We start from the raw sequence: 25,290 nt of genomic DNA, 5'->3' as shown, positions 1-25,290 counted from the left end.
TTTTACCAACATAGCGTGCATGATAGTACTACTTATGATATTCTCATTGTGGCTAATCTTAGCTGGTGCAACCCCACTAAGCTAACGTGGACAAACGCCTGTCGCCCCACCGTTTAGGCATGCGCTAGTGGACATGGGGCCCACCCTACCATCTTCTTTCCCCTTTTCCCCTCTTCTCCCTCCTCTTGTCCATTACCGGTGGACAAGGTCATCCCACCGGCGTCGGGATCACATAGAGTAACAAAACGACGGTGGATATGGTCATCCCGCAAAGGTGTCGATGGTGTGGAACATCACGTGTTGTACGTCGCACTCGCATGAGACGTGGGCGCCTAGTGAAGCATGGCGTCCGAGACGACGGCCACAGCGCCTCATGTGCGTGCATGGATGGTCTCCGTGAGAGCTGGCACTAGGGCTCGTCCGGCGTTCTTCGTTGCAGCGGATGCTTCGTCTGAGAGTAGGAAGAAGTCTGCGTGTCCACGAACACCACCATTCGCTCTGCCAATGCGCTCGGCTGACGCGAGGTGCACCCGCCGGATGCGAGGAAGGCCTCGGGATGGTCTTGGTGGAGGTGTGCCTCGTGTACTCTACCATGGACGCGTCGTGCCAGCGGAGCAGCGCCGCGCTCGACGGCGCGTTGCAACTCCACTCCATCACTAGGCAACGAGGATAGATTAATAGTTTCACCTTGGGCTATGTAAAATATCGAGAAGCAAAACAATAGCTATCAAATAGTAGTACGAAAGGTTCACACAATAAAGTTTATTGTTTTGTGTGGGGGGATCGATGCGGTTATCAAGCGCTTGACATAGATCGTTGTCGCGGAAGGTTGATAACCCACAAGTATAGGGGATCGCAACAGTCTTCGCGGGTAGTAAAACCCAATTTATTGATTGGACACAAGGGGAGACAAAGAATACTTGAAAGCCTTAACAGCGGAGTTGTCAATTCAGCTGCACCTGGAAACAGACTTGCTCGCAAGAGTTTATCAGTAGTAACAGTTTTATAGCAGTAGCAGTAGAACAAAGACAGCAGTAGTGATTACAGTAAATAGCAGGATTAAAATACTGTAGGCACATGGATGGATGACGGGCGTTGCATGGATGAGAGAAACTCATGTAACAATTAAAGCAGGGCATTTGCAGGTAATAATAAAATAGTGTCCAAGTACTAAGCAATCCATAGGCATGTGTTCCATATTTAGTCGTACGTGCTCGCAATGAGAAACTTGCACAACATCTTTTGTCCTACCAGCCGGTGGCAGCCGGGCCTCTAGGGAATCTACTGGATATTAAGGTACTCCTTTTAATAAAGTACCGGAGCAAAGCATTAATACTCCGTGAACACATGTGATCCTCACATCACCGCCTTCCCCTCTGGTTGTCCCAATTTCTGTCACTTTGGGGCCTCGGGTTCCGGACAACGACATGTGTATACAACTTGCAGGTAAGATCATAAAACAATGCATATCATCATGAAACAATAACATGTTCAGATCTGAAATCATGGCACTCGGGCCCTAGTGACAAGCATTAAGCATAACAAGTTGCAACAATATCATCAAAGTACCAATTACGGACACTAGGCACTATGCCCTAACAATCTTATGCTATTACATGATCAATCTCATCCAATCCCTACCATCCCCTTCAGCCTACAGCGGGGGAATTACTCACACATGGATGGGGGAAGCATTGCTGGTCGATGGAGAGGCGTCGGTGGTGATGATGGCGATGATCTCCTCCAATTCCCCGTCCCGGCGGAGTGCCAGAATGGAGTTTCTGGTCCTGAGATGGAGTTTCACGATGTGGCGGCGTTCTGGAGGGTTTCTGGCGACTTCGACTTCTCCCCTCGCGTTTTTAGATCGAAACCTTTAAGTAGTCCAGAGGAGGGCGTCAGAGGGCAGCCGAGGGTCCACACGCTAGGGCGGCGCGCCCCCCCTCTAGGTCGCGCCGACCTAGCGTCTGGGGGCCCTGTGCCTCCCCTAGGCCTGCCCTTCTGGCTCCGTGATTCTTCTGGTAAAATAGGCCCTTTGGTATAAATTCCAAGGATTTTCCCGAATGTTGAATTTCTGCACAAAAACGAGACACCAGAGCAATTCTGCTGAAAACAGCGTTAGTCCGTGTTAGTTGTATCCAAAATACACAAATTAGAGGCAAAACAATAGCAAAAGTGTTCGGGAAAGTAGATACGTTTTGGACGTATCAACTCCCCCCAAGCTTAGCTTATTGCTTATCCTCAAGCAATTCAGTTAACAACTGAGTGCGATAAAAGAACTTCCACGAACACATTTGCTCATATGATGTAAATATTCTCATGATATGGGCTAACACTTAGGCAGTTCATAATAAGATACATGCAAATAAGATCATCTAATGGCTATGTCAATCATGGAAAGGTACCAACAATTAATAATAAGCATCATGAATCATGTCTATAAGCAGGATTGCAATGTTCATAAAAGGATATAATAAAGTGGTATCTCGCTTGCCCGAATTTGAACAGCAAAACATAAATGCCCAGGCACCTCTGAAATTCATAGAAAGACTAGAAATAGAGATTTTCAAAGATAAAAGCATCAAAGTTATACCACAGTCAATCATATTTTGGGACAAGCATATTATACTAAGAATGACAGTTGTGCTCTCAAGAAAGTGCTCAAAGAAAGAATGGTGACACAACATGAAAGTAAAAGATTGACCCTTCGCAGAGGGAAGCAGGGATTAACATGCGCTAGAGCTTTTCATTTTTAAAACAGGAGTAAAATTATTTTGAGAGGTGTTTGTTGTTGTCAACGAATGGTAATGGGTACACCAACTACCTCGCCAACCAGACTTTCAAGAGCGGCTCCTATGAAGGACGTTATTTCTACCAGCAAGGTAGATCATCCCTCTTCTCTTTTGTTTACACACGTACTTTAGTTTTATTATGGGTGACACTCCCCCCAACCTTTGCTTACACAAGCCATGGCTAACCGAATCCTCGGGTGCCTTCCATCAATCTCATACCATGGAGGAGTGTCTATTTGCAAAATTAAGTTGCTTACTGATGAATCAGAGCAAAACGTGTGAAGAGAATTATTAATGAAGTTATTAATTGGGGCTGGGCACCCCGTTGCCAGCTCTTATTATGAAAGTCTGTCAAAAGTAAATGACAAGGTTGAAAGATAAACACCACATACTTCCTCATGAGCTATAAAACATTAACACAAATTGAGAAGCATTTTGAAGGTTTAAAGGTAGCGCATGAGAATTTACTTGGAATGGTTTGAAATGCCATGCATAGGTATTTATGGTGGACACTTTGGAACAACTTGGTTTTCAGGGGTTTGGAAGCACGAGCAGCGTTCCCGCTCAGTACAAGTGAAGTCTAGCAATAGACTAGGGAACGACAATCAAGAGAGCAGTCACTGTCATAATCATGCTTGCGGCAAAATAAATTAACAGAGGCATAAAAGTGATACAAGAACTCTGAGGCAAAGTAAATCATCGAGGCTTAATTGACTTTTGTTCAGTCATATGCATGCGTGAGCATGTGCCAAGTCGATTCAAATGAATTATTCAGAGGAGGATACCACAATGTCATACCTATTTATGAATAAAACAATGCAAGCAAACATCCATGACATGCTACTCATATTAATAAATTGGAGCTAAACATGAGAGATCATGAACTACTAGACTTTCTTAAATGACATATACCTCACATGAACCAACTAAGCATGCTCACATGGATGAGTATATGTACAAAAATGAAAACAAATAGAGTTCATACCAGCCTCTCACCACAGTCAAATTGTCGTAGATCGTCATTATTGCCTTTCACTTGTGTAGCTTGAATAATATGGAATGAAAACCACGCTCCAGCCACCGAAGACCATTGAACTCATAATGAACTTTACAAAACCAAAGAAGAACAGCAAATATTTTTGGTGTTTTCGAATTGGAAGCAAGAACAAAAGGAAACAAGCAAACAAAGCAAAATCTTTTTGGGTTTTCTTATGGCAAACCAACGATAGCAAATAGAATAAAATAAAAGTAAGAAACCAAAATAAGCAAATGGTAAAGAGAAACAACAGAAATATTTTTGGTCTTTTTGTGTTTTAGGAAAGAAACAAAGCAAAAACAAGAAAATGAAAACTAGAAAAGTCACATAAACACAAAGCAGCAGGAATTCGTCAAACTTGACAGCAGTACAGTAATCGATTTTTAAGAAATTCTTCCACTGCCCAGATCGAAAAGTGTTCAACTAATGAAAGTTAGATAACAACCTGGGGAACATGCACAAAAATTGGCTTCGCAAAATAACGTTCTGGCTGTTTTTGAGAATTTTTTTTGGTAACAGTTCAGAATCTGTTTTCAGGCAGCACTTCCCCAAATATCATCTCCCTCTTATTAGAAAACCACTCAAAGAAGCTAAACAAGTATATACAAGTATCCAACAACCATAATATGCAAAGAATGAGTGATGCCGGTATACCTCCCCCAAGCTTAGGCTTTTGGCCTAAGTGGAGATCAACCCCAGCGAGGGTCGCTGTTCCACTCCGGTGGATCATACATGGCGTAGTCATAATAAGGTCCCGGTGCAGAAGAAAAGGGTGAAGGCTCCACATGCCCAAAAAGTTGATGCGAAGAGCTTGCTGCATCGGATGACGAGTCGAGGTGTTCCTCGGCCTCCTCCGTGTTGTCTCTTGCATGATGGCCTCCTCCCTCTATGTATGCATTTAGTGCACCTTCCGTGACTGACCAATCCTCCCTGGAATCAAGGTTAAATAGAACAGGTGCAGGCAATCCTACTAGTTTTTCAGTTTTCTTAGTTATTCTCCAAGTTTTCTTGTAAAATGTTATCTTGTAAAACAGGTTACCCAAATTAGATGAATCAGAAACAAATTCATGTTTAATCATGGAGACTATGTCAAGTTTCTCTATGGGAAGTTGAATATCAAGATGGTGAGGTTCTACACCATGCATAGCTAATAAACGAGAGGCGATGAGACCTCCACAAATTCCGCCCTTCTCACGGTTAGTAGCAAGTCTATAGGCTATCAATGCACCCAAACTATAGGTCTTATTACCATGCAATGCAGCAACTAGAAAAGCTAAATCCTGGATAGATAATTTACTTGCATTCTTTCTAGCAAGAACACACTTAGTAATAAAATAAGCAAAGTAGCGAATAGCTGGGAGTTGAATGCTACTGATTTTACCACCATCCTCTGAGAAGCTTCTTCCATGACATATCATCTCGAAGAGGTTCAAGAGCTCTTGTGGCGATCCCCTTATCTTCTCACATGATCCCCATTGCGGCACTCTGATTGCTGCACAAAAATCATCGAATGGCAAGTTGACAGTTTTATTATAAATTTTGTACCGAACCATGGGGTTAGATTGCGACCAATGGAATTCAAAATCCTGCACTACAAACATAGTCAATTTTGCATATTGGCATGGTTCTCCAACACCAAAATCATCCAACCCTGCACGAGAAATTAGATTCTGAACATCCCGCAAGATTCCTGCACTTCTCATGAAATCTGTGCACGGGTAGTAAGAGGGGTATACTCCCTCTTCGCGGTTAACTCTCATGACTTGTTGCCCTCCAATTCTTGTTGGTTTAGTTGATGCCTATTCCACTCCATTTTCTAAAAATTTCAACAAACATTATAAAATTTGATTTGGTGACATATAATTGAGGGAAACTACCATAGGAACTTGCTAGAGTACTAATCATGCATCAAAACTAGTTTCTACAACTTAGAACAAGCATGCAAGCTCACTAAACATGTTATCTACATCAGCAAAATATTCAAGATATACTCAACCAAACAAAATTCTACTTGGATAATTGGAGGAGTCACATACCGGAGAGCAAATGTGCCAAATTTCAGATAGAAATCTGGGCTGAGCAAAGAGATCGAGAAATCTTGAGCTCTTGAGCAGAAACACGAGTGAGAGAAAGCTGGTGCTGGTTTTTTCGGGAGAGAGAAGAGAGTGGGAGGAAGAGATGAATAAGTGAGGCAAGGAGGGGCCCACACAACAGGGTGGCGCGCCCCCCTTGCTGGCCGCGCCGGCCTGTGGGGTGCCACCCTGGGGTGCCCCACTGGTCATCCTCAGGTGCTCTCAGGTGCGTCTTTGAAAAATAAGACCAACGGTATAATTTTTGTGAATTTTTGAAAACTTTGAAAAATGCACATTTCTGGGTATTAAATTTATTATTACTGGGCAGAAAAAGATTTTGAAATCTCTAATTGACTAAAGAACTTTGCAAAACAAAAGTGCTACAGCAAGTAGAACAAGTGGAGGAAGAAAGAGATGTTGTTTACCTCCTCTATGCATATAAAAAGTATTTGTTAACAAGGTTGATCAAGTCTTGCCACCAAATAAATTTTACATAGCATAAGAAGAAATAAACCTCAAATCAATCATGTTACCTTAAATTGTATTGATATGGATCCAATCATAAGATTTTGATATCCTTCTTTAGGCTCATATATAGGACAATCAATAGCTCCAACTTTGATAGTTCTCACATTAGAAATGGTATTAACTCCACAAACTTTATCAATCCTCTTGGGAAAATAAACGGTATGCTCCTTATCATCGACATTGAAAGTAACTTTTCCTTTATTGCAATCAATAACAGCCCCTGCGGTGTTAAGAAAAGGTCTCCCAAGAATAATAGACATATTATCATCCTCAGGCATTTCCAACACAACAAAATTAGTTAATATCAAGCAGTTATTAGTAACTTGAACAGGAACATCCTCACATATACCAACAGGAATAGCAGTAGATTTATCAGCCATTTGCAAAGATATATCAGTAGGTATCAACTTATCTAAATAAAGTCTCTTATAAAGAGAGAAAGGCATAACACTAACACCGGCTCCCAAATCACATAGATCAGTTCTAACATAATTATTCTTAATAGAACAAGGAATAGTCGGTATACCTGGGTCGCCCAACTTCTTTGGAACTTTGCCATTGAAAGAGTAATTAGCAAGCATAGTGGAAATCTCCTCATTAGGAATTTTCCTTTTGTTAGAGACAATATCTTTCATATACTTTGAATAAGGAGGCAATTTAATAGCATCAGTCAAAGGGATTTGCAAGATTAGAGGTTTCATCCAATCGCAAAATTTATTATAGTGTTCTTCTTCCTTTGATTTTAGTTTCTTAGCAGGAAAAGGCATTTGTTTTTGAACCCACGGTTCTCTTTCATTACCATGTTTCTTAGCAATAAAATCTTCTTTAGTATACTTTTTATTTTTAGCATGCTTTTCAGGTTCATCTTCAACCTCTTCTTTATCAGAAGCATCATTCTCATCATTATCATTATCATGTTCATTACCACTTTCAGTTTCAGCATCAGAAATAGAAATACTATTTGGATCATTAACAGGTTCAGAGGATTCTACAACATTTTTATGTTTCTTCTTCTTTTTCTTAGAAGGAGCACTAGGTTCAATTCATTGAGAATCTTGTTCAACTCTTTTGGGATGCCCTTCAGGATATAGAGGATTCTGGGTAGAAACACCGCCTCTAGTTGTTACTTCATAAGCATGTTTTTCTTTAGAATTATTTTTTAACAAGTCATTTTGCACTTTAGTGAGTTGATCAATTTGAGTTTGAACCATTTGAAAATGTTTAACAAGCATCTTAACATCATTGGAGGTTCTCTCCACAATATCATGCAAACTGCTAATAGCTTGAGAATTTTCCATTAGATGATTCTCTACTCTCATATTAAAATTTTCTTGCTTAATAATATAATTGCCAAACTCATCTAAGCATTGAGCAGGAGGTTTTGAATACGGAATATCTTCCCTAGTAAAGCTTTGAAGAGAGTTACCTCAATCATGTATGAAGGGGCAATTATCTCACATATATCTTCTATGGGAGGTAAGTTCTTCACGTCTTCAGATTTAATACCTTTCTCCTTAAGAGATTTCTTGGCTTCCCTCGTATCTTCATCATTTAATTTAATTAAACCCCTCTTCTTCAATATCGGCGTCGGAGTTGGTTCAGGTGTAGTCCAATCATCATGATTCCGGCCTATTTTAGCCAATAATTCTTCAGCTTAAATGCAGGTTCTTTTCCTGAAAACACAACTAGCACAACTATCCAAATATGCTCTAGACTCAACGGTTAGTCCACTATAAAATATATCAAGTAAATCATGCTTTTCCAAATCATGTCCAGGTCGAGCTCTGATAAGAGAGCAAAATCTTGCCCATGCTTCAGGCAATTTCTCTCCATCTTCCTGGTCAAAGCTATAAATTTTCTGTAAAGCAGCATGTTGAGCACTAGCAGGAAAGTATTTCCAAAAGAAAACATCAAGCAAATCACCTGGACTATTAATAGAACCAGGAGGCAAACTATTATACCAAGTTTTAGCATCGTCCTTTAATGAGAAAGGAAAAATTTTAGCAACAAAATAAGTGCGCAACTTGACATCATCAGAAAACAAGCTACTCATAGAAGAAAGTTCATTCATGTGTTCTACAGCACTTTCTTTTTCAGTACCACAAAAGGGTGTTTTCTCAACAATAGCTATATGAGATAGATCAAGAGAAAAATCATAATCTTTATCCTTAATGTTTATAGGAGATGTAGCAAATTTAGGATCAGGAGACAGTTTATATCTAACAGTATGTTGTGCAAGAAACTTTTTAATTTTTGTTGCATCAGTAATAGCATTGCATTTATCAATAAAATCATCATCAAGCTCCACATAATCCTCATTAGGATCATCACTAGAGTAATCAACAGACTCAGGTGAATTAACAGGTGTAGCAGCATTTTCATTAGGAGTTTCAGCATTTTCAATTTGTCTAGACCTAGCAATTGTAGCATCTAGAAAAGATCCTAATGAACCACTATCATCAAGCAAAGCAGAAGCATCATCAATATTATGAGAATTTTCAGATTCAGCAGAAGTACCAGCAAGTGAAGCTTGCGGTGGTGAAACAAGTTGACTTATCACAGATGGTGAATCAAGAGCAGCAGAGGTACTCAGAGTTGTACCTTTTCTTGTAGTGGATGGTAGTATGGCGACTTTAGAATCGCGAGATTTACCCATGATGGAGAATTTGCAGTGAACAATATCAATCCAAGTGAACTTCCAAATAAAGCTATGCTCCCCGGCAACGGCGCCAGAAAATAGTCTTGATAACCCACAAGTATAGGGGATCGCAACAGTCTTCGCGGGAAGTAAAACCCAATTTATTGATTGGACACAAGGGGAGACAAAGAATACTTGAAAGCCTTAACAGCGGAGTTGTCAATTCAGCTGCACCTGGAAACATACTTGCTCGCAAGAGTTTATCGATAATGAGCTTTATAGCGATAGTGGTGAAATAACAGCAGCAGTGGAACAAAGACAGCAGTAGTGATTACAGTAAATAGCAGGATTAAAATATTGTAGGCACAGGGATGGATGACGGGCGTTGCATGGATGAGAGAAACTCATGTAACAATCAAAGCAGGGCATTTGAAGATAATAATAAAACGGTGTCGAAGTACTAAGCAATCCATAGGCATGTGTTCCATATTTAGTCGTACGTGCTCGCAATGAGAAACTTGCACAACATCTTTTGTCCTACTAGCCGGCGGCAGCCGGGCCTCTAGGGAATCTACTAGATATTGTAGGGATTTGTAGCATAGAAAACAAAAAATTCCTACCGCGAGAACGCAATCCAAGCCAAGATGCAATCTAGAAGATGGGAGCAATGAGGGGATGAACGAGACTAGCCCTTGAAGATTTCCAAAGCCTACAATAGGAGGCTCTCGTTGCTGCGGTAGACGATCACTTGCCGCTTTCAAAAGCGCGTAGAAGATCTTGACGGTGCCACAATCGGGCAGCACCTCCGTACTCGGTCACACGTTCGGTGTTGATGATGACGTCCTTCTCCCTGTTCCAGCGGGCAGCGGAAGTAGTAGATCCTCCTCGGAATCCCGGTAGCATGACGGCGTGGTGGCGGTGGTGGTGGAGATCTCCGACAGAGCTTCGCCTAAGCTATGTGGGAGAGAGAGGTAGGAGGGAACCGCTAGGGTTTGGGAGAGGGGGCGCCGGCTAGGGCAACCTTGAGGGGGTGCGGCCATGGTGGTGTTGATGTCGCCGGCCAGCCCTCTCCTCCCCTCTATATATAGGTGGAAGCCCCAAAGTTTAGGTCAAAGTCTCCGAATAAGACCCCAACATAAACCTTCCATGTGACCAAACCTAGGGGGAGTGGGACTCCCCCTTTCCTTGGTGGGGTGGCCGGCCACCATGGTGGGGAGTCCACTTGGGACTCCTCCTCCCTTAGGCTGGCCGGCCAAGGTGGGTGGAGTCCCCACCTTCCATGCCGATTTCTTCCGGACTCTTCTAGAACCTTCTAAAACCTTCCTGGAAAAATACCGGATCATTTTCAAACCTAGAAAATGACTTCCTATATATGAATCTTATTCTCCGGACCATTCCGGAACTCCTCGTGATGTCCTGGATCCCATCCGAGACTCCGAACAAAACTTCGAACTCCATTCCATATTCCATATCTACTTAAACGACATCAAACCTTAAGTGTGTCACCCTACGGTTCGCGAACTATGTAGACATGGTTGAGACTTCTCTCCGACCAATAACCAATAGCGGGATCTGGAGATCCATAATGGCTCCCACATATTCAACGATGACTTAGTGATCGAATGAACCATTCACATACGATACCAATTCCCTTTGTCACGCGATATTTTACTTGTCCGAGGTTTGATCATCGGTATCACTCTGTACCTTGTTCAACCTCGTCTCCTGACAAGTACTCTTTACTCGTATCGTGGTATGTGGTCTCTTATGAACTTATTCATATGCTTGCAAGACATTAGACGACATTCCACCGAGAGGGCCCAGAGTATATCTATCCGTCATCGGGATGGACAAATCCCACTGTTGATCCATATGCCTCAACTCATACTTTCCAGATACTTAATCCCACCTTTATAACCACCCATTTACGCAGTGGCGTTTGATGTAATCAAAGTACCTTTCCGGTATAAGTGATTTACATGATCTCATGGTCATAAGGACTAGGTAACTATGTATCGAAAGCTTATAGCAAATAACTTAATGACGTGATCTTATGCTACGCTTAATTGGGTGTGTCCATTATATCATTCACATAATGACATAACCTTGTTATTAATAACATCCAATGTTGATGATCATGAAACGATAATCATTTATTAATTAACAAGCTAGTTATACAATAGTCTTACTAGGGACTCCTTGTTGTTCACATATTACACATGTATCAATGTTTCGGTAATACAATTATAGCATTGTATGTAAACATTATCATAAACTCAAAGATATATTATAATAACCATTTTATTATTGCCTCTTGGGCATATCTCCAACAGTCTCCCACTTGCACTAGAGGCAATAATCTAGTTTACATTTGTAAAGATATAACACCTTGGCCTTCCCGTGCTTTATCATGTTTTGCTCACAGGAGAGGTTTTAGTCAACGGATCTGACATGCTCAGAAACGTATGTATTTTGTAATTCATTTGCGTCTCAACGCATCACTTATTTCCAAATGAGTCGGCATTAAATATGTTTGGTCTTCTGGTGGAACCTTAATTTCGCGGTCTGAAATATGTCACTAATATTGTCACACACAATATAGCTTCAAAGTTCTGACTCTGTCGGAACTACACCAAGTTCTCAAAGAACCTCTTGACTTAACATCCTATGTCATTGTCAAAACAATGACATACTCTGCCTTCTTTTGTAGAATCCGTCACAATATTTAGAACTCTTCTAAATCTAGCATAGACAACTTCTATCTTATTGTGCTACCTTTTAAACAACACTTAGCCTAATTTGAGATTTGAATTTTATTTTTATATGTGATCAAACTAATATCGGTGCAATACTTTACATCAATTTGTTTGTCATTACCCCATACAAAACTATATATATATCCTTAGTTCTTCTAAAGTACTCAAGGATATTCTTACTGTCGTCCAATGATCATCATATGAATCATTCTGGTATATGCTCATAACACTTTATAGCACAGGACATCTGATTGTGTACATATTATTCGTGATCTATAATCACTCATGTGTTTTTACTCATTGAGTGTCAGATACACTCAAGTCTTGTTAAACCTTCACATGACAAGAATATTTTCTTAATATTTCTATATTGAACTATTTCAATATCTATTCTATGTACTTTGACTTAAACTTATTATGTGTTTCAATCTATCTTTATAGATATTGACACAAAATTTGTTTCAGTCCATATCCTTTCATTAAAGTTAATTCTCAATGAAACCTTTTAATCAAGTATATAATTACATTATTTATAACCAACTATATGTCATCTACATAAAGTATTATAAATATGTCTCAGCGCTCCCACTTAATTTCTTGCAAATGCAAGCCTCTTCATCGTCTCTGATGAAATCAAAACTCTTTGACTATTTCATCTGGTGAAGATTCCACCTCCGTGATACTCACTTCATCCAATTGAAGTTTGTATACCTATCTAGTATTCCACGGACCAGCAAAACTCTTGGTTGTATCTTGTATACACCTTTAATAATACTTCTGATAAGTAATGTATTTTACCATCCTACTAACATATCTCATAAAAGAAATATGTAGTGATTACTAGAATAATCCACATAGACTATAAGCATTGCTACGGAAGATCTAATCTTATCGTAGTCAACTCTTTGAACTTTGTCGTAAACAACTTTTCGACAAGTCAAGCTTCTTCAATGATATTTCATCCAAGTCCATCAATTTTATAGATCCATTTACTTTCAGAAAGTATTTATCTATCTTGGATTTCATGGCGTATAGCCATTTTAACGGAGTCAGGGCCCATCATAACTTCTTTGTTTGTAGTTGGTTTATCATTGTTCAAAATCAATCCTTTGTCCACAAATCATTTATTTGATCACAAAGTAAACCATACCTACAAGGTTCAATATGTAGTTCGATCTCCATGGCTAAAACACTATTGTAGTCATGGGAGCCATGATCGTCGTGACCGCTTCCGGAACCAATTTTCCGATGCTGCGCTACTCTGATCATTATGCTCAGGTTCATAAACCTTATCAAGTTCTATTGTCCTCCCACTCAAATACTTCGCTAGAAAACAATTTCTTGGAAATAAGCAAGTAACATTAACAAACACTTTTGTTGTTTACTTCATAGTGGAAAGAATTCCCAATCAATTCTTTGGGATAACCAACAAAGACATTCATCCGATTTTGGTTTAGACCAAAATTTAAAGAAAGGACTACAAGGGTTTATACCCATGCCATAACCTGTATGGTATCATTTCAACGGATCAAGATGATGCTCTATTTAGTGTAAAAGCGATAGTCTCTAAAGCATAATCCACAAAAAATATAATGGCATTAATATTTTATCTTCATCATTGACCCAACAAGGTTTGGATACATCTCTCGGATACTTCATCATCACTATGGTACTCCAAGAAACGTGAGTTGTAGAACAATTTCATAACTCTCTTAGATGTTCGCTAAAACTAGTAATTCAAATATTTCCACTATGATCTAATCATAGATATTTGTCTTTTCTATTACGATGATTTCCACTTCATGCTGAAATTTATTTGAATCTATTCAAATGTTTCAAACTTCTTCCTTATCGAATATATCCACATATATATACTCAATTCATTGTTTGAAGTTTTCATGAAGTAGAAGAATCTCCCGCACACAACTATGTCCAGTGAACCACATACATCATCATGTATGTTTTCACTAAGTTAATTGCCCATTCAACTCTTGGCCTATGAACGATATTTTAGTCCTTCTCTTTTAGAAAAGATTTGCAAGCGCCAAATGATTGAAAAATCAAATGACTCCAATAATCCATTTGCATGGAGTTTCTTCATGCGTTCCTTTCCAACATGACCTAAATGGCGGTTCCACAAATATGTGGAATTCAAATCATTTGCCTTATGGCATTTTAGCGTCAGTATTATGTGTGTGTGTTTCACCATTAAGATTTATAATAACTTATCCATCGTACATGGAGTAATGTCATAATTTGAACAACTCATTGTTTTCATTTGACCAGAGCAAAATAACAATTATTAAGTTCTTTATTATAAATTCTAATGGCTAGATAGAATGCCAACGATGAACATAATAACACTTTATTTTTGTTTCAGACGTGCATTCCTATCATATTCCTTGTCGGTCACTTAGGCCATTGTATTCTTGTATTGCATTGTTTTTGTATGACACTTCATACCAACCAATATGGTACAAATACCCAAGAATTTCATTGTGTGACCAAACGAGGAATACATCCATAACATGTATATCATTTATATACACCTGAGCTAGACTTTCTAGTCTTTTCTTTCTTTCTGACAAAATATCTTTTGTAGTTTCTCGTTTAGCTTTCCTCATTCTCAGAAAACACTTCACTTTCAATAACTTCTAGGTTTGTTGGTCAAATACCAATAACCTTGAGGTTCTTACTTTGAAGTTGATCATCATATGACAAGTGTTTTAGATTTCACTATTAGTAACTTTGTAATATGATGAAAAATTTCACTCATAATTTTATCCATCATAACTACTTTCCGAGACCATGTCTGTACATGCTAGGCTCGCAAAGTTTAACCTTAGTATTCACATGTGCAAAACTGGCTTGCATCCGTTGTATGCACACGTAGAATCTATAACACCCGATCATCACGTGATGCTACGAAACTACGAGTCTTAGCAACGGTGCATACTAAGGATGATCACTTCATGGATATGCGAATATCGTTACTGCCCCAATGGTTGGAGGATTGGGACGCCTTGCGTCTTCAACCTTCGTACATTCCCATAAAACTTATGAGTTTATGTAGTCTCACCAAATTATATTTTATCATCTTGCAATAAGGTCTTAGATATCACATATATCTCATACCTTGATTATTTCTGAAAACTAAATTTTCAGCACCTTACTTTTCAAACAGATTTAAACTTCAATTTTCACGGAGACAAGATAACTTTAGGTACTAATTGAAACTATAGTTCTTTGAATCAACAATGTGAGGTTTACTAAAAGTTTGCAATAGGACTTAATCATTTCTTGATTCTTTAACAATACGGTACCAGTCCGTAAAGTTTCTTGTTAGATTTTAACAGTATTTCTATCTCAATTACAAGACTAGCGCATGGTAGAATAACGGATGCCAATTCTACAAATTAATTCAAAATACTACTCAGACTATGTTTATGATAATTAGTTCATGTTTTAATCTAATTACTAATGAACTCCCACTTAATACAACATCCCTCATAGTTGTTAAGTGGTACACGATCCACATCCACTACACCAAAACCGATCATCACGTGAGATGATGTAGCTTCAATGGTGAACATCAACATGTTGATCATATCATCCATATGACTCGTGTTCAACCTTTCGGTTTCCGTTGTCCCGAGGCCATGTATGTACATGCTAGGCTCGTCAAGCAAACCCAAGTATTCCGCGTGTGCAACATGGCTTACACCTGTTGTATGTGAACGTTGAGTCTATCACATCTGATCATCACGAGATGCTTCGAAATGACGAACTATATCAACGGTGCATACGAGGGGAGAACACTTTATCATCTTGATATTAATGTGAGGGATCATCTTATAATGCTACCGTCGCGTTCTAAGCAAAATAAGATGCATAAAGCATTAACATCACATGCAATTCATATGTGATATGATATGGCCCTTTAGTCTTTGCGCCTACGATCTTCATCTCCAAAGCACGGACATGATCTCCATCATCAACGGGCATGATCTCCATCATCGTCGGCTTAGCGTCAAGGTCCATGGCGCCGTCTTCATGGTTGTTCACCTCATGTAGCAACTATTACAACTACTTTGAAATACTATTCAACATGAAAATTAAAGACAACCATAAGGCTCCTGCCGGTTGCCACAATACAATAATGATCATCTCATACATATTCATCATCACATCATGGCCATATCACATCACCAAACCCTGCAAAAACAAGTTAGACGTCTCTAATTTGGTTTGCATATTTTACGTGGTTTAGGGTTTTCGAGTAAGATCTAATCTACCTACGAACATGAACCACAACGGTGATACTAGTGTTGTCAATAGAAAGAGTAAATTGAATCTTCACTATGGTGGGAGAGACAGACACCCGCAAAGCCACTTATGCAATACAAGTTGCATGTCGAACGTGGAGCAAGTTTCATGAACGCGGTCATGTAAAGTTAGCCCAAGCCGCTTCATCCCACCATGCCACAAAGATGAAAAGTACTCGAACTAAAGACAACATAAGCATCAACGCCCACAAAACAATTATGTTCTACTCGTGCAACCATCTATGCATAGAAACGGCTCTGATACCACTGTAGGGATTCGTAGCATAGAAAACAAAAAATTTCCTACCGTGAGAACGCAATCCAACCCAAGATGCAATCTAGAAGATGGGAGCAACGAGGGGATGAACGAGACTAACCCTTGAAGATTTCCAAAGCCTACAAGAGGAGGCTCTCGTTGCTGCGGTAGACGATCACTTGCCGCTTTCAAAAGCGCGTAGAAGATCTTGACGGTGCCACAATCGGGCAGCACCTCCGTACTCGGTCACACGTTCGGTGTTGATGACGACGTCCTTCTCCCCGTTCCAGCGGGCAGCAGAAGTAGTTGATCCTCCTCGGAATCCCAGCAGCACGACGGCGTGGTGGCGGTGGTGGTGGAGATCTCCGACAGAGCTTCACCTAAGCTATGTGGGAGAGAGAGGTAGGAGGGAACCACTAGGGTTTGGGAGAGGGGGCGCCGGCTAGGGCAGCCTTGAGGGGGTGCGGCCATGGTGGTGTTGATGTCGCCGGCCAGCCCCTCTCCTCCCCTCTATATATAGGTGGAAGCCCCAAAGTTTAGGTCAAAGTCTCCGAATAAGACCCCAACATAAACCTTCCATGTGACCAAACCTAGGGGGAGTGGGACTCCCCCCTTTCCTTGGTGGGGTGGCCGGCCACCATGGTGGGGAGTCCACTTGGGACTCCTCCTCCCTTAGGCTGGCCGGCCAAGGTGGGTGGAGTCCCAGACCTCTGGGACTCCACCTTCCATGCCGATTTCTTCCAGACTCTTCTAGAATCTTCTAGAACCTTCCTGGAAAAATACCGGATCATTTTCGAACCTAGAAAATGACTTCCTATATATGAATCTTATTCTCCGGACCATTCCGGAACTCCTCGTGATGTCCTGGATCCCATCCGAGACTCCGAACAAAACTTCGAACTCCATTCCATATTCCATATCTACTTAAACGACATCAAACCTTAAGTGTGTCACCCTACGGTTCGCGAACTATGTAGACATGGTTGAGACTTCTCTCCGACCAATAACCAATAGCGGGATCTGGAGATCCATAATGGCTCCCACATATTCAACGATGACTTAGTGATCGAATGAACCATTCACATACGATACCAATTCCCTTTGTCACGCGATATTTTACTTGTCCGAGGTTTGATCATCGGTATCACTCTATACCTTGTTCAACCTCGTCTCCTAACAAGTACTCTTTACTCATATCGTGGTATGTGGTCTCTTATGAACTTATTCATATGTTTGCAAGACATTAGATGACATTCCACCGAGAGGGCCCAGAGTATATCTATCCGTCATCGGGATGGACAAATCCCACTGTTGATCCATATGCCTCAAGTCATACTTTCTGGATACTTAATCCCACCTTTATAACCACCCATTTACGCAGTGGCGTTTGATGTAATCAAAGTACCTTTCTGGTATAAGTGATTTACATGATCTCATGGTCATAAGGACTAGGTAACCATGTATCGAAAGCTTATAGCAAATAACTTAATGACGTGATCCTATGCTACGCTTAATTGGGTGTGTCCATTATACCATTCACATAATGACATAACCTTGTTATTAATAACATCCAATGTTCATGATCATGAAACGATAATCATTTATTAATCAACAAGCTAGTTATACAATAGGCTTACTAGGGACTCCTTGTTGTTCACATAACACACATGTATCAATGTTTCGGTTAATACAGTTATAGCATGGTATGTAAACATTATCATAAAATCAAAGATATATTATAATAACCATTTTATTATTGCCTCTTGGGCATATCTCCAACAGATATTAAGGTACTCCTTTTAATAAAGTACAGGAGCAAAGCATTAACACTCCGTGAACACATGTGATCCTCACATCACCGCCTTCCCCTCTGGTTGTCCCAATTTCTGTCACTTTGGGGCCTCGGGTTCCGGACAGCGACATGTGTATACAACTTGCAGGTAAGATCATAAAACAATGCATATCATCATGAAACAATAACATGTTCAGATCTGAAATCATGGCACTCGGGCCCTAGTGACAAGCATTAAGCATAACAAGTTGCAACAATATCATCAAAGTACCAATTACGGACACTAGGCACTATGCCCTAACAATCTTATGCTATTACATGACCAATCTCATCCAATCCCTACCATCCCCTTCAGCCTACAGCGGGGGAATTACTCACACATGGACGGGGGAAACATTGCTGGTCGATGGAGAGGCATCGGTGGTGATGATGGCGATGATCTCCTCCAATTCCCCATCCCGGCGGAGTGCCAGAACGGAGTTTCTGGTCCCAAGACGGAGTTTCGCGATGTGGCAGCGTTCTGGAGGGTTTCTGGCGACTTCGACCTCTCCCCTCGCGTTTTTAGATCGAAACCTTTAAGTAGTCCAGAGGAGGGCGTCAGAGGGCAGCCGAGGGGGCTGATACGTCTCCGACGTATCGATAATTTCTTATGTTCCATGCCACATTATTGATGTTATCTACATGTTTTATGCACACTTTATGTCATATTCGTGCATTTTCTGGAACTAACCTATTAACAAGATGCCGAAGTGCCAGTTCCTGTTTTCTGCTGTTTTTGGTTTCAGAAATCCTAGTAACGAAATATTCTCGGAATCGGACGAAATCAACGCCCAAGTTCCTATTTTCACCGGAAGCATCCAGAACACCCGGGAAGGACCAGAGGGGGGGCACTGGGCCCCCAGACCATAGGCCGGCGCGGCCCAGGCCCTGGCCGCGCCGCCCTATGGTGTTGTCGCCCCTTCGACCCTCCTGCGCCGCCTCTTCACCTATATAAAGCCCCTGGATCGAAAACCCTGATACGTTCGACGAAAACCACAGAAACCTTCCAGAGCCGCCGCCATCGCGAGGCCAAGATCTGGGGGACAGGAGTCTCTGTTCCGGCACGCCGCCGGAACGGGGAAGTGCCCCCGGAAGGCTCCTCCATCGACACCACCGCCATCTTCATCACCGCTGCTGCTCCCATGAGGAGGGAGTAGTTCTCCATCGAGGCTCGGGGCTGTACCGGTAGCTATGTGGTTCATCTCTCTCCTATGTGCTTCAATACAATAATCTCATGAGCTGCCTTACATGATTGAGATTCATATGATGATGCTTGTAATCTAGATGTCGTTATGCTAGTCAAGTGAGTTTTACTTATGTGATCTCCGGAGACTCCTTGTCCCACGTGTGTAAAGGTGACAGTGTGTGCACCGTGTGGGTCTCTTAGGCTATATTTCACAGAATACTTATTCACTGATGAATGGCATAGTGAGGTGCTTATTTATATCTCTTTATGATTGCAATATGTTTTGTATCACAATTTATCTATGTGCTACTCGAGCAATGTTATTAAAGTAGTATTATTCCACCTGCACGATGTAATGGTGACAGTGTGTGCATCCGTGTTAGTACTTGGTTTATGCTATGATCATGATCTCTTGTAGAACATGAAGTTAACTATTGCTATGATAATATTGATGTGATCTATTCCTCCTACATATGCATGAAGGTGAAAGTGTGCATGCTATGTTAGTACTTGGTTTAGTCTTTTGATCTATCTTACACTATAAGGTTACTAAAATATGAACATTAATTGTGGAGCTTGTTAACTCCGGCATTGAGGGTTCGTGTAATCCTACGCAATGTGTTCATCATCCAACAAGAGTGTAGAGTATGCATTTATCTATTCTGTTATGTGATCAATGTTGAGAGTGTCCACTAGTGAAAGTGTAATCCCTAGGCCTTGTTCCTAAATACTGCTATCGCTGCTTGTTTCTTGTTTCTTTGCGTTATTACTGCTGCAATACTACCACCATCAACTACACGCCAGCAAGCTATTTTCTGGCACCGTTGCTACTGCTCCTATATATTCATACCACCTGTATTTCACTATCTCTTCGCTGAACTAGTGCACCTATTAGGTGTGTTGGGGACACAAGAGACTTCTTGCTTTGTGGTTGCAGGGTTGCATGAGAGGGATATCTTTGACCTCTTCCTCCCTGAGTTCGATAAACCTTGGGTGATCCACTTAAGGGAAAACTTGCTGCTGTTCTACAAACCTCTGCTCTTGGAGGCCCAACACTGTCTACAGGAAAGGAGGAGGCGTAGACATCAAGCTATTTTCTGGCGCCGTTGCCGGGGAGGAAAGGTAAAAGGTACTCACACTCCGGAACTCGGCTACTAAGCTATTTTCCGGCGCATTGTAAGTACTCAAAGCTATTTCCTTTAGATCCTGCAATTGCATCTTTTTGTTTCTTGTTTACACTAGTTTGGCATAATGGACAAGAATGATCTTCTTATTCTATTTCCTGATTTAAAACATGGATTGTTTGATGCGAAAATTAAAAAACCTATGGAATCTTATTTGCATGCTGGTAGTAATATTAGTATGAATGCTTTGAACACCATTGTTGATAATAATATAGAAAGTTCTAAGCTTGGGGAAGCTGGCTTTGATGAGCATGATATTTTTAGTCCCCCAAGAATTGAGGAGAAAATTTTCTTTGATGATACTTTGCCTCCTATTTATGATGATTATAATGATAGTGGTCTTTTGGTGCCACCTACTATGGAGAGTAAATTTTGTTGTGATTATACTATGCCTCCTACACTTGATGAGAATAATAATAATGATAGCTACTTTGTTGAATTTGCTCCCACTACAACTAATAAAACTGATTATGCCTATGTTGGGAGTAGTAATAATTTTATGCATGAGACTCATGATAAGAATGTTTCATTTGATAGTTATATTGTTGAGTTTGCTCATGATACTACTGAAAGTTATTATGAGAGAGGAAAATATGGTTGTAGAAATTTGCATGTTACTAAAACACCTCTCTATGTGCTGAAATTTTTGAAGCTACACTTGTTTTATCTTCCTATGCTTGTTACTTTGCTCTTCATGAACTTGTTTATGTACAAGATTCCTTTGCATAGGAAGCATGTTAGACTTAAATGTGTTTTGAATTTGCCTCTTGATGCTCTCTTTTGGTTCAAATACTATTTGTTGCGAGTGCATCATCAAAACTGCTGAGCCCATCTTAATGGCTATAAAGAAAAGAACTTCCTGGGAGATAACCCATGTGTTATTTTGCTACAGTACTTTGTTTTTATTTTGTATCTTGGAAGTTGTTTACTACTGTAGCAACCTCTCCTTATCTTAGTTTTGTGTTTTGTTGTGCCAAGTGAAGCCTCTAATCGAAGGTTGATACTAGATTTGGATTTCTGCGCAGAAACAGATTTCTATCTGTCACGAATCTGGGCTGTTTTGTCTGTAGAAAAATCAGAAAAATATGCCAATTTACGTGCGTGTTCCTCAGATATGTACGCAACTTTCATTAGTTTTGAGTTTTCTGATCTGAGCAACGGAAGTATTTATTAAAAATTCGTCTTTACGAACTGTTCTGTTTTGACAGATTCTGCCTTTTATTTCGCATTGCTTCTTTCGCTGTGTTGGGTGGATTTCTTTGTTCCATTACCTTCCAGTAGCTTGGAGCAATGTCCAGAAGTGTTAAGAATGATTGTGTCACCTCTGAACATGTGAGTTTTTGATTATGTACTAACCCCTCTAATGAAGTTTATGAGAAGTTTGGTGTGAAGGAAGTTTTCAAGGGTCAAGAGAGGAGGATGATATACTATGATCAAGAAGAGTGAAAGGTCTAAGCTTGGGGATGCCCCGGTGGTTCACCCCTGCATATATAAAGAAGACTCAAGCATCTAAGCTTGGGGATGCCCAAGGCATCCCCTTCTTCATCGACAAATTATCGTGTTCCGTCTCTTGAAACTATATTTTTATTCGGTCACATCTTATGTGCTTTACTTGGAGCGTATGTATGCTTTTGTTTTTGTTTGTGTTTGAATAAATTGGATTACATCATGCTTGTGTGGGAGAGAGACACGCTCCGCTGTTGCATATGAACACATGTGTTCTTAGCTTTTAATATTCATGGCGAAGTTTCGTCTTCGTTAAATTGTTATATGGTTGGAATTGGAAAATGATACATGTAGTAATTGCTATTAATGTCTTGGGTAATGTGATACTTGGCAATTGTTGTGCTCATGTTTAAGCTCTTGCATCATATGCTTTGCACCCATTAATGAAGAAATACATAGAGCATGCTAAAATTTGGTTTGCATATTTGGTCTCTCTAAGGTCTAGATAATTTCTAGTATTGAGTTTGAACAACAAGGAAGATGGTGTAGAGTCTTATAATGTTTACAATGTGTCTTTTATGTGAGTTTTGCTGCACCGGTTCATCCTTGTGTTTGTTTCAAATAAGCCTTGCTAGCCTAAACCTTGTATCGAGAGGGAATACCTCTCATGCATCCAAAATACTTGAGCCAACCACTATGCCATTTGTGTCCACCATACCTACCTACTACATGGTATTTCTCCGCCATTCCAAAGTAAATTGCTTGAGTGCTACCTTTAAAATTCCATCATTCACCTTTGCAATATATAGCTCATGGGACAAATAGCTTAAAAACTATTGTGGTATTGAATATGTAATTATGCACTTTATCTCTTATTAAGTTGCTTGTTGTGCGATAACCATGTTTACTGGGGACGCCATCAACTACTCTTTGTTGAATTTCATGTGAGTTGCTATGCATGTCCGTCTTGTCTGAAGTAAGAGAGATCTACCACCTTATGGTTAAGCATGCATATTGTTAGAGAAGAACATTGGGCCGCTAACTAAAGCCATGATCCATGGTGGAAGTTTCAGTTTTGGACATATATCCTCAATCTCAAATGAGAAAATTATTAATTGTTGTTACATGCTTATGCATAAAAGAGGAGTCCATTATCTGTTGTCTATGTTGTCCCGGTATGGATGTCTAAGTTGAGAATAATCAATAGCGAGAAATCCAATGCGAGCTTTCTCCTTAGACCTTTGTACAGGCGGCATAGAGGTACCCCTTTGTGACACTTGGTTAAAACATGTGCATTGTGATGATCCGGTAGTCCAAGCTAATTAGGACAAGGTGCGGGCACTATTAGTATACTATGCATGAGGCTTGCAACTTGTAAGATATAATTTACATGATACATATGCTTTATTACTACCGTTGACAAAATTGTTTCATGTTTTCAAAATCAAAGCTCTAGCACAAATATAGCAATCGATGCTTTTCCTCTATGGAGGACCATTCTTTTACTTTCAATGTTGAGTCAGTTCACCTATTTCTCTCCACCTCAAGAAGCAAACACTTGTGTGAACTGTGCATTGATTCCTACATACTTGCTTATTGCACTTATTATATTACTCTATGTTGACAATATCCATGAGATATACATGTTACAAGTTGAAAGCAACCGCTGAAACTTAATCTTCTTTTGTGTTGCTTCAATACCTTTACTTTGAATTATTGCTTTATGAGTTAACTCTTATGCAAGACTTATTGATGCTTGTCTTGAAGTGCTATTCATGAAAAGTCTTTGCTTTATGATTCACTTGTTTACTCATGTCATATACATTGTTTTGATCGCTGCATTCACTACATATGCTTTACAAATAGTATGATCAAGTTTATGATGGCATGTCACTCTAGAAATTATCTGTGTTATCGTTTTACCTGCTCGGGACGAGCAGAACTAAGCTTGGGGATGCTGATACGTCTCCGACGTATCGATAATTTCTTATGTTCTATGCCACATTATTGATGTTATCTACATGTTTTATGCACACTTTATGTCATATTCGTGCATTTTCTGGAACTAACCTATTAACAAGATGCCGAAGTGCCAGTTCCTGTTTTCTGCTGTTTTTGGTTTCAGAAATCCTAGTAACGAAATATTCTCGGAATCGGACGAAATCAACGCCCAAGTTCCTATTTTCACCGGAAGCATCCAGAACACCCGGGAAGGACCAGAGGGGGCACGGCCCCCAGGACCATAGGCCGGCGCGGCCCAGGCCTGGCCGCGCCGCCCTATGGTGTTGTCGCCCCTTCGACCCTCCTGCGCCGCCTCTTCACCTATATAAAGCCCCTGGATCGAAAACCCTGATACGTTCGACGAAAACCACAGAAACCTTCCAGAGCCGCCGCCATCGCGAGGCCAAGATCTGGGGGACAGGAGTCTCTGTTCCGGCACGCCGCCGGAACGGGGAAGTGCCCCCGGAAGGCTCCTCCATCGACACCACCGCCATCTTCATCACCGCTGCTGCTCCCATGAGGAGGGAGTAGTTCTCCATCGAGGCTCGGGGCTGTACCGGTAGCTATGTGGTTCATCTCTCTCCTATGTGCTTCAATACAATAATCTCATGAGCTGCCTTACATGATTGAGATTCATATGATGATGCTTGTAATCTAGATGTCGTTATGCTAGTCAAGTGAGTTTTACTTATGTGATCTCCGGAGACTCCTTGTCCCACGTGTGTAAAGGTGACAGTGTGTGCACCGTGTGGGTCTCTTAGGCTATATTTCACAGAATACTTATTCACTGATGAATGGCATAGTGAGGTGCTTATTTATATCTCTTTATGATTGCAATATGTTTTGTATCACAATTTATCTATGTGCTACTCTAGCAATGTTATTAAAGTAGTATTATTCCACCTGCACGATGTAATGGTGACAGTGTGTGCATCCGTGTTAGTACTTGGTTTATGCTATGATCATGATCTCTTGTAGAACATGAAGTTAACTATTGCTATGATAATATTGATGTGATCTATTCCTCCTACATATGCATGAAGGTGACAGTGTGCATGCTATGTTAGTACTTGGTTTAGTCTTTTGATCTATCTTACACTATAAGGTTACTAAAATATGAACATTAATTGTGGAGCTTGTTAACTCCGGCATTGAGGGTTCGTGTAATCCTACGCAATGTGTTCATCATCCAACAAGAGTGTAGAGTATGCATTTATCTATTCTGTTATGTGATCAATGTTG

Source organism: Lolium perenne, chromosome 4, assembly GCF_019359855.2.
Source record: "Lolium perenne isolate Kyuss_39 chromosome 4, Kyuss_2.0, whole genome shotgun sequence".
Taxonomy (NCBI): domain Eukaryota; kingdom Viridiplantae; phylum Streptophyta; class Magnoliopsida; order Poales; family Poaceae; genus Lolium; species Lolium perenne.
This window is presented reverse-complemented; position numbering follows the sequence as displayed.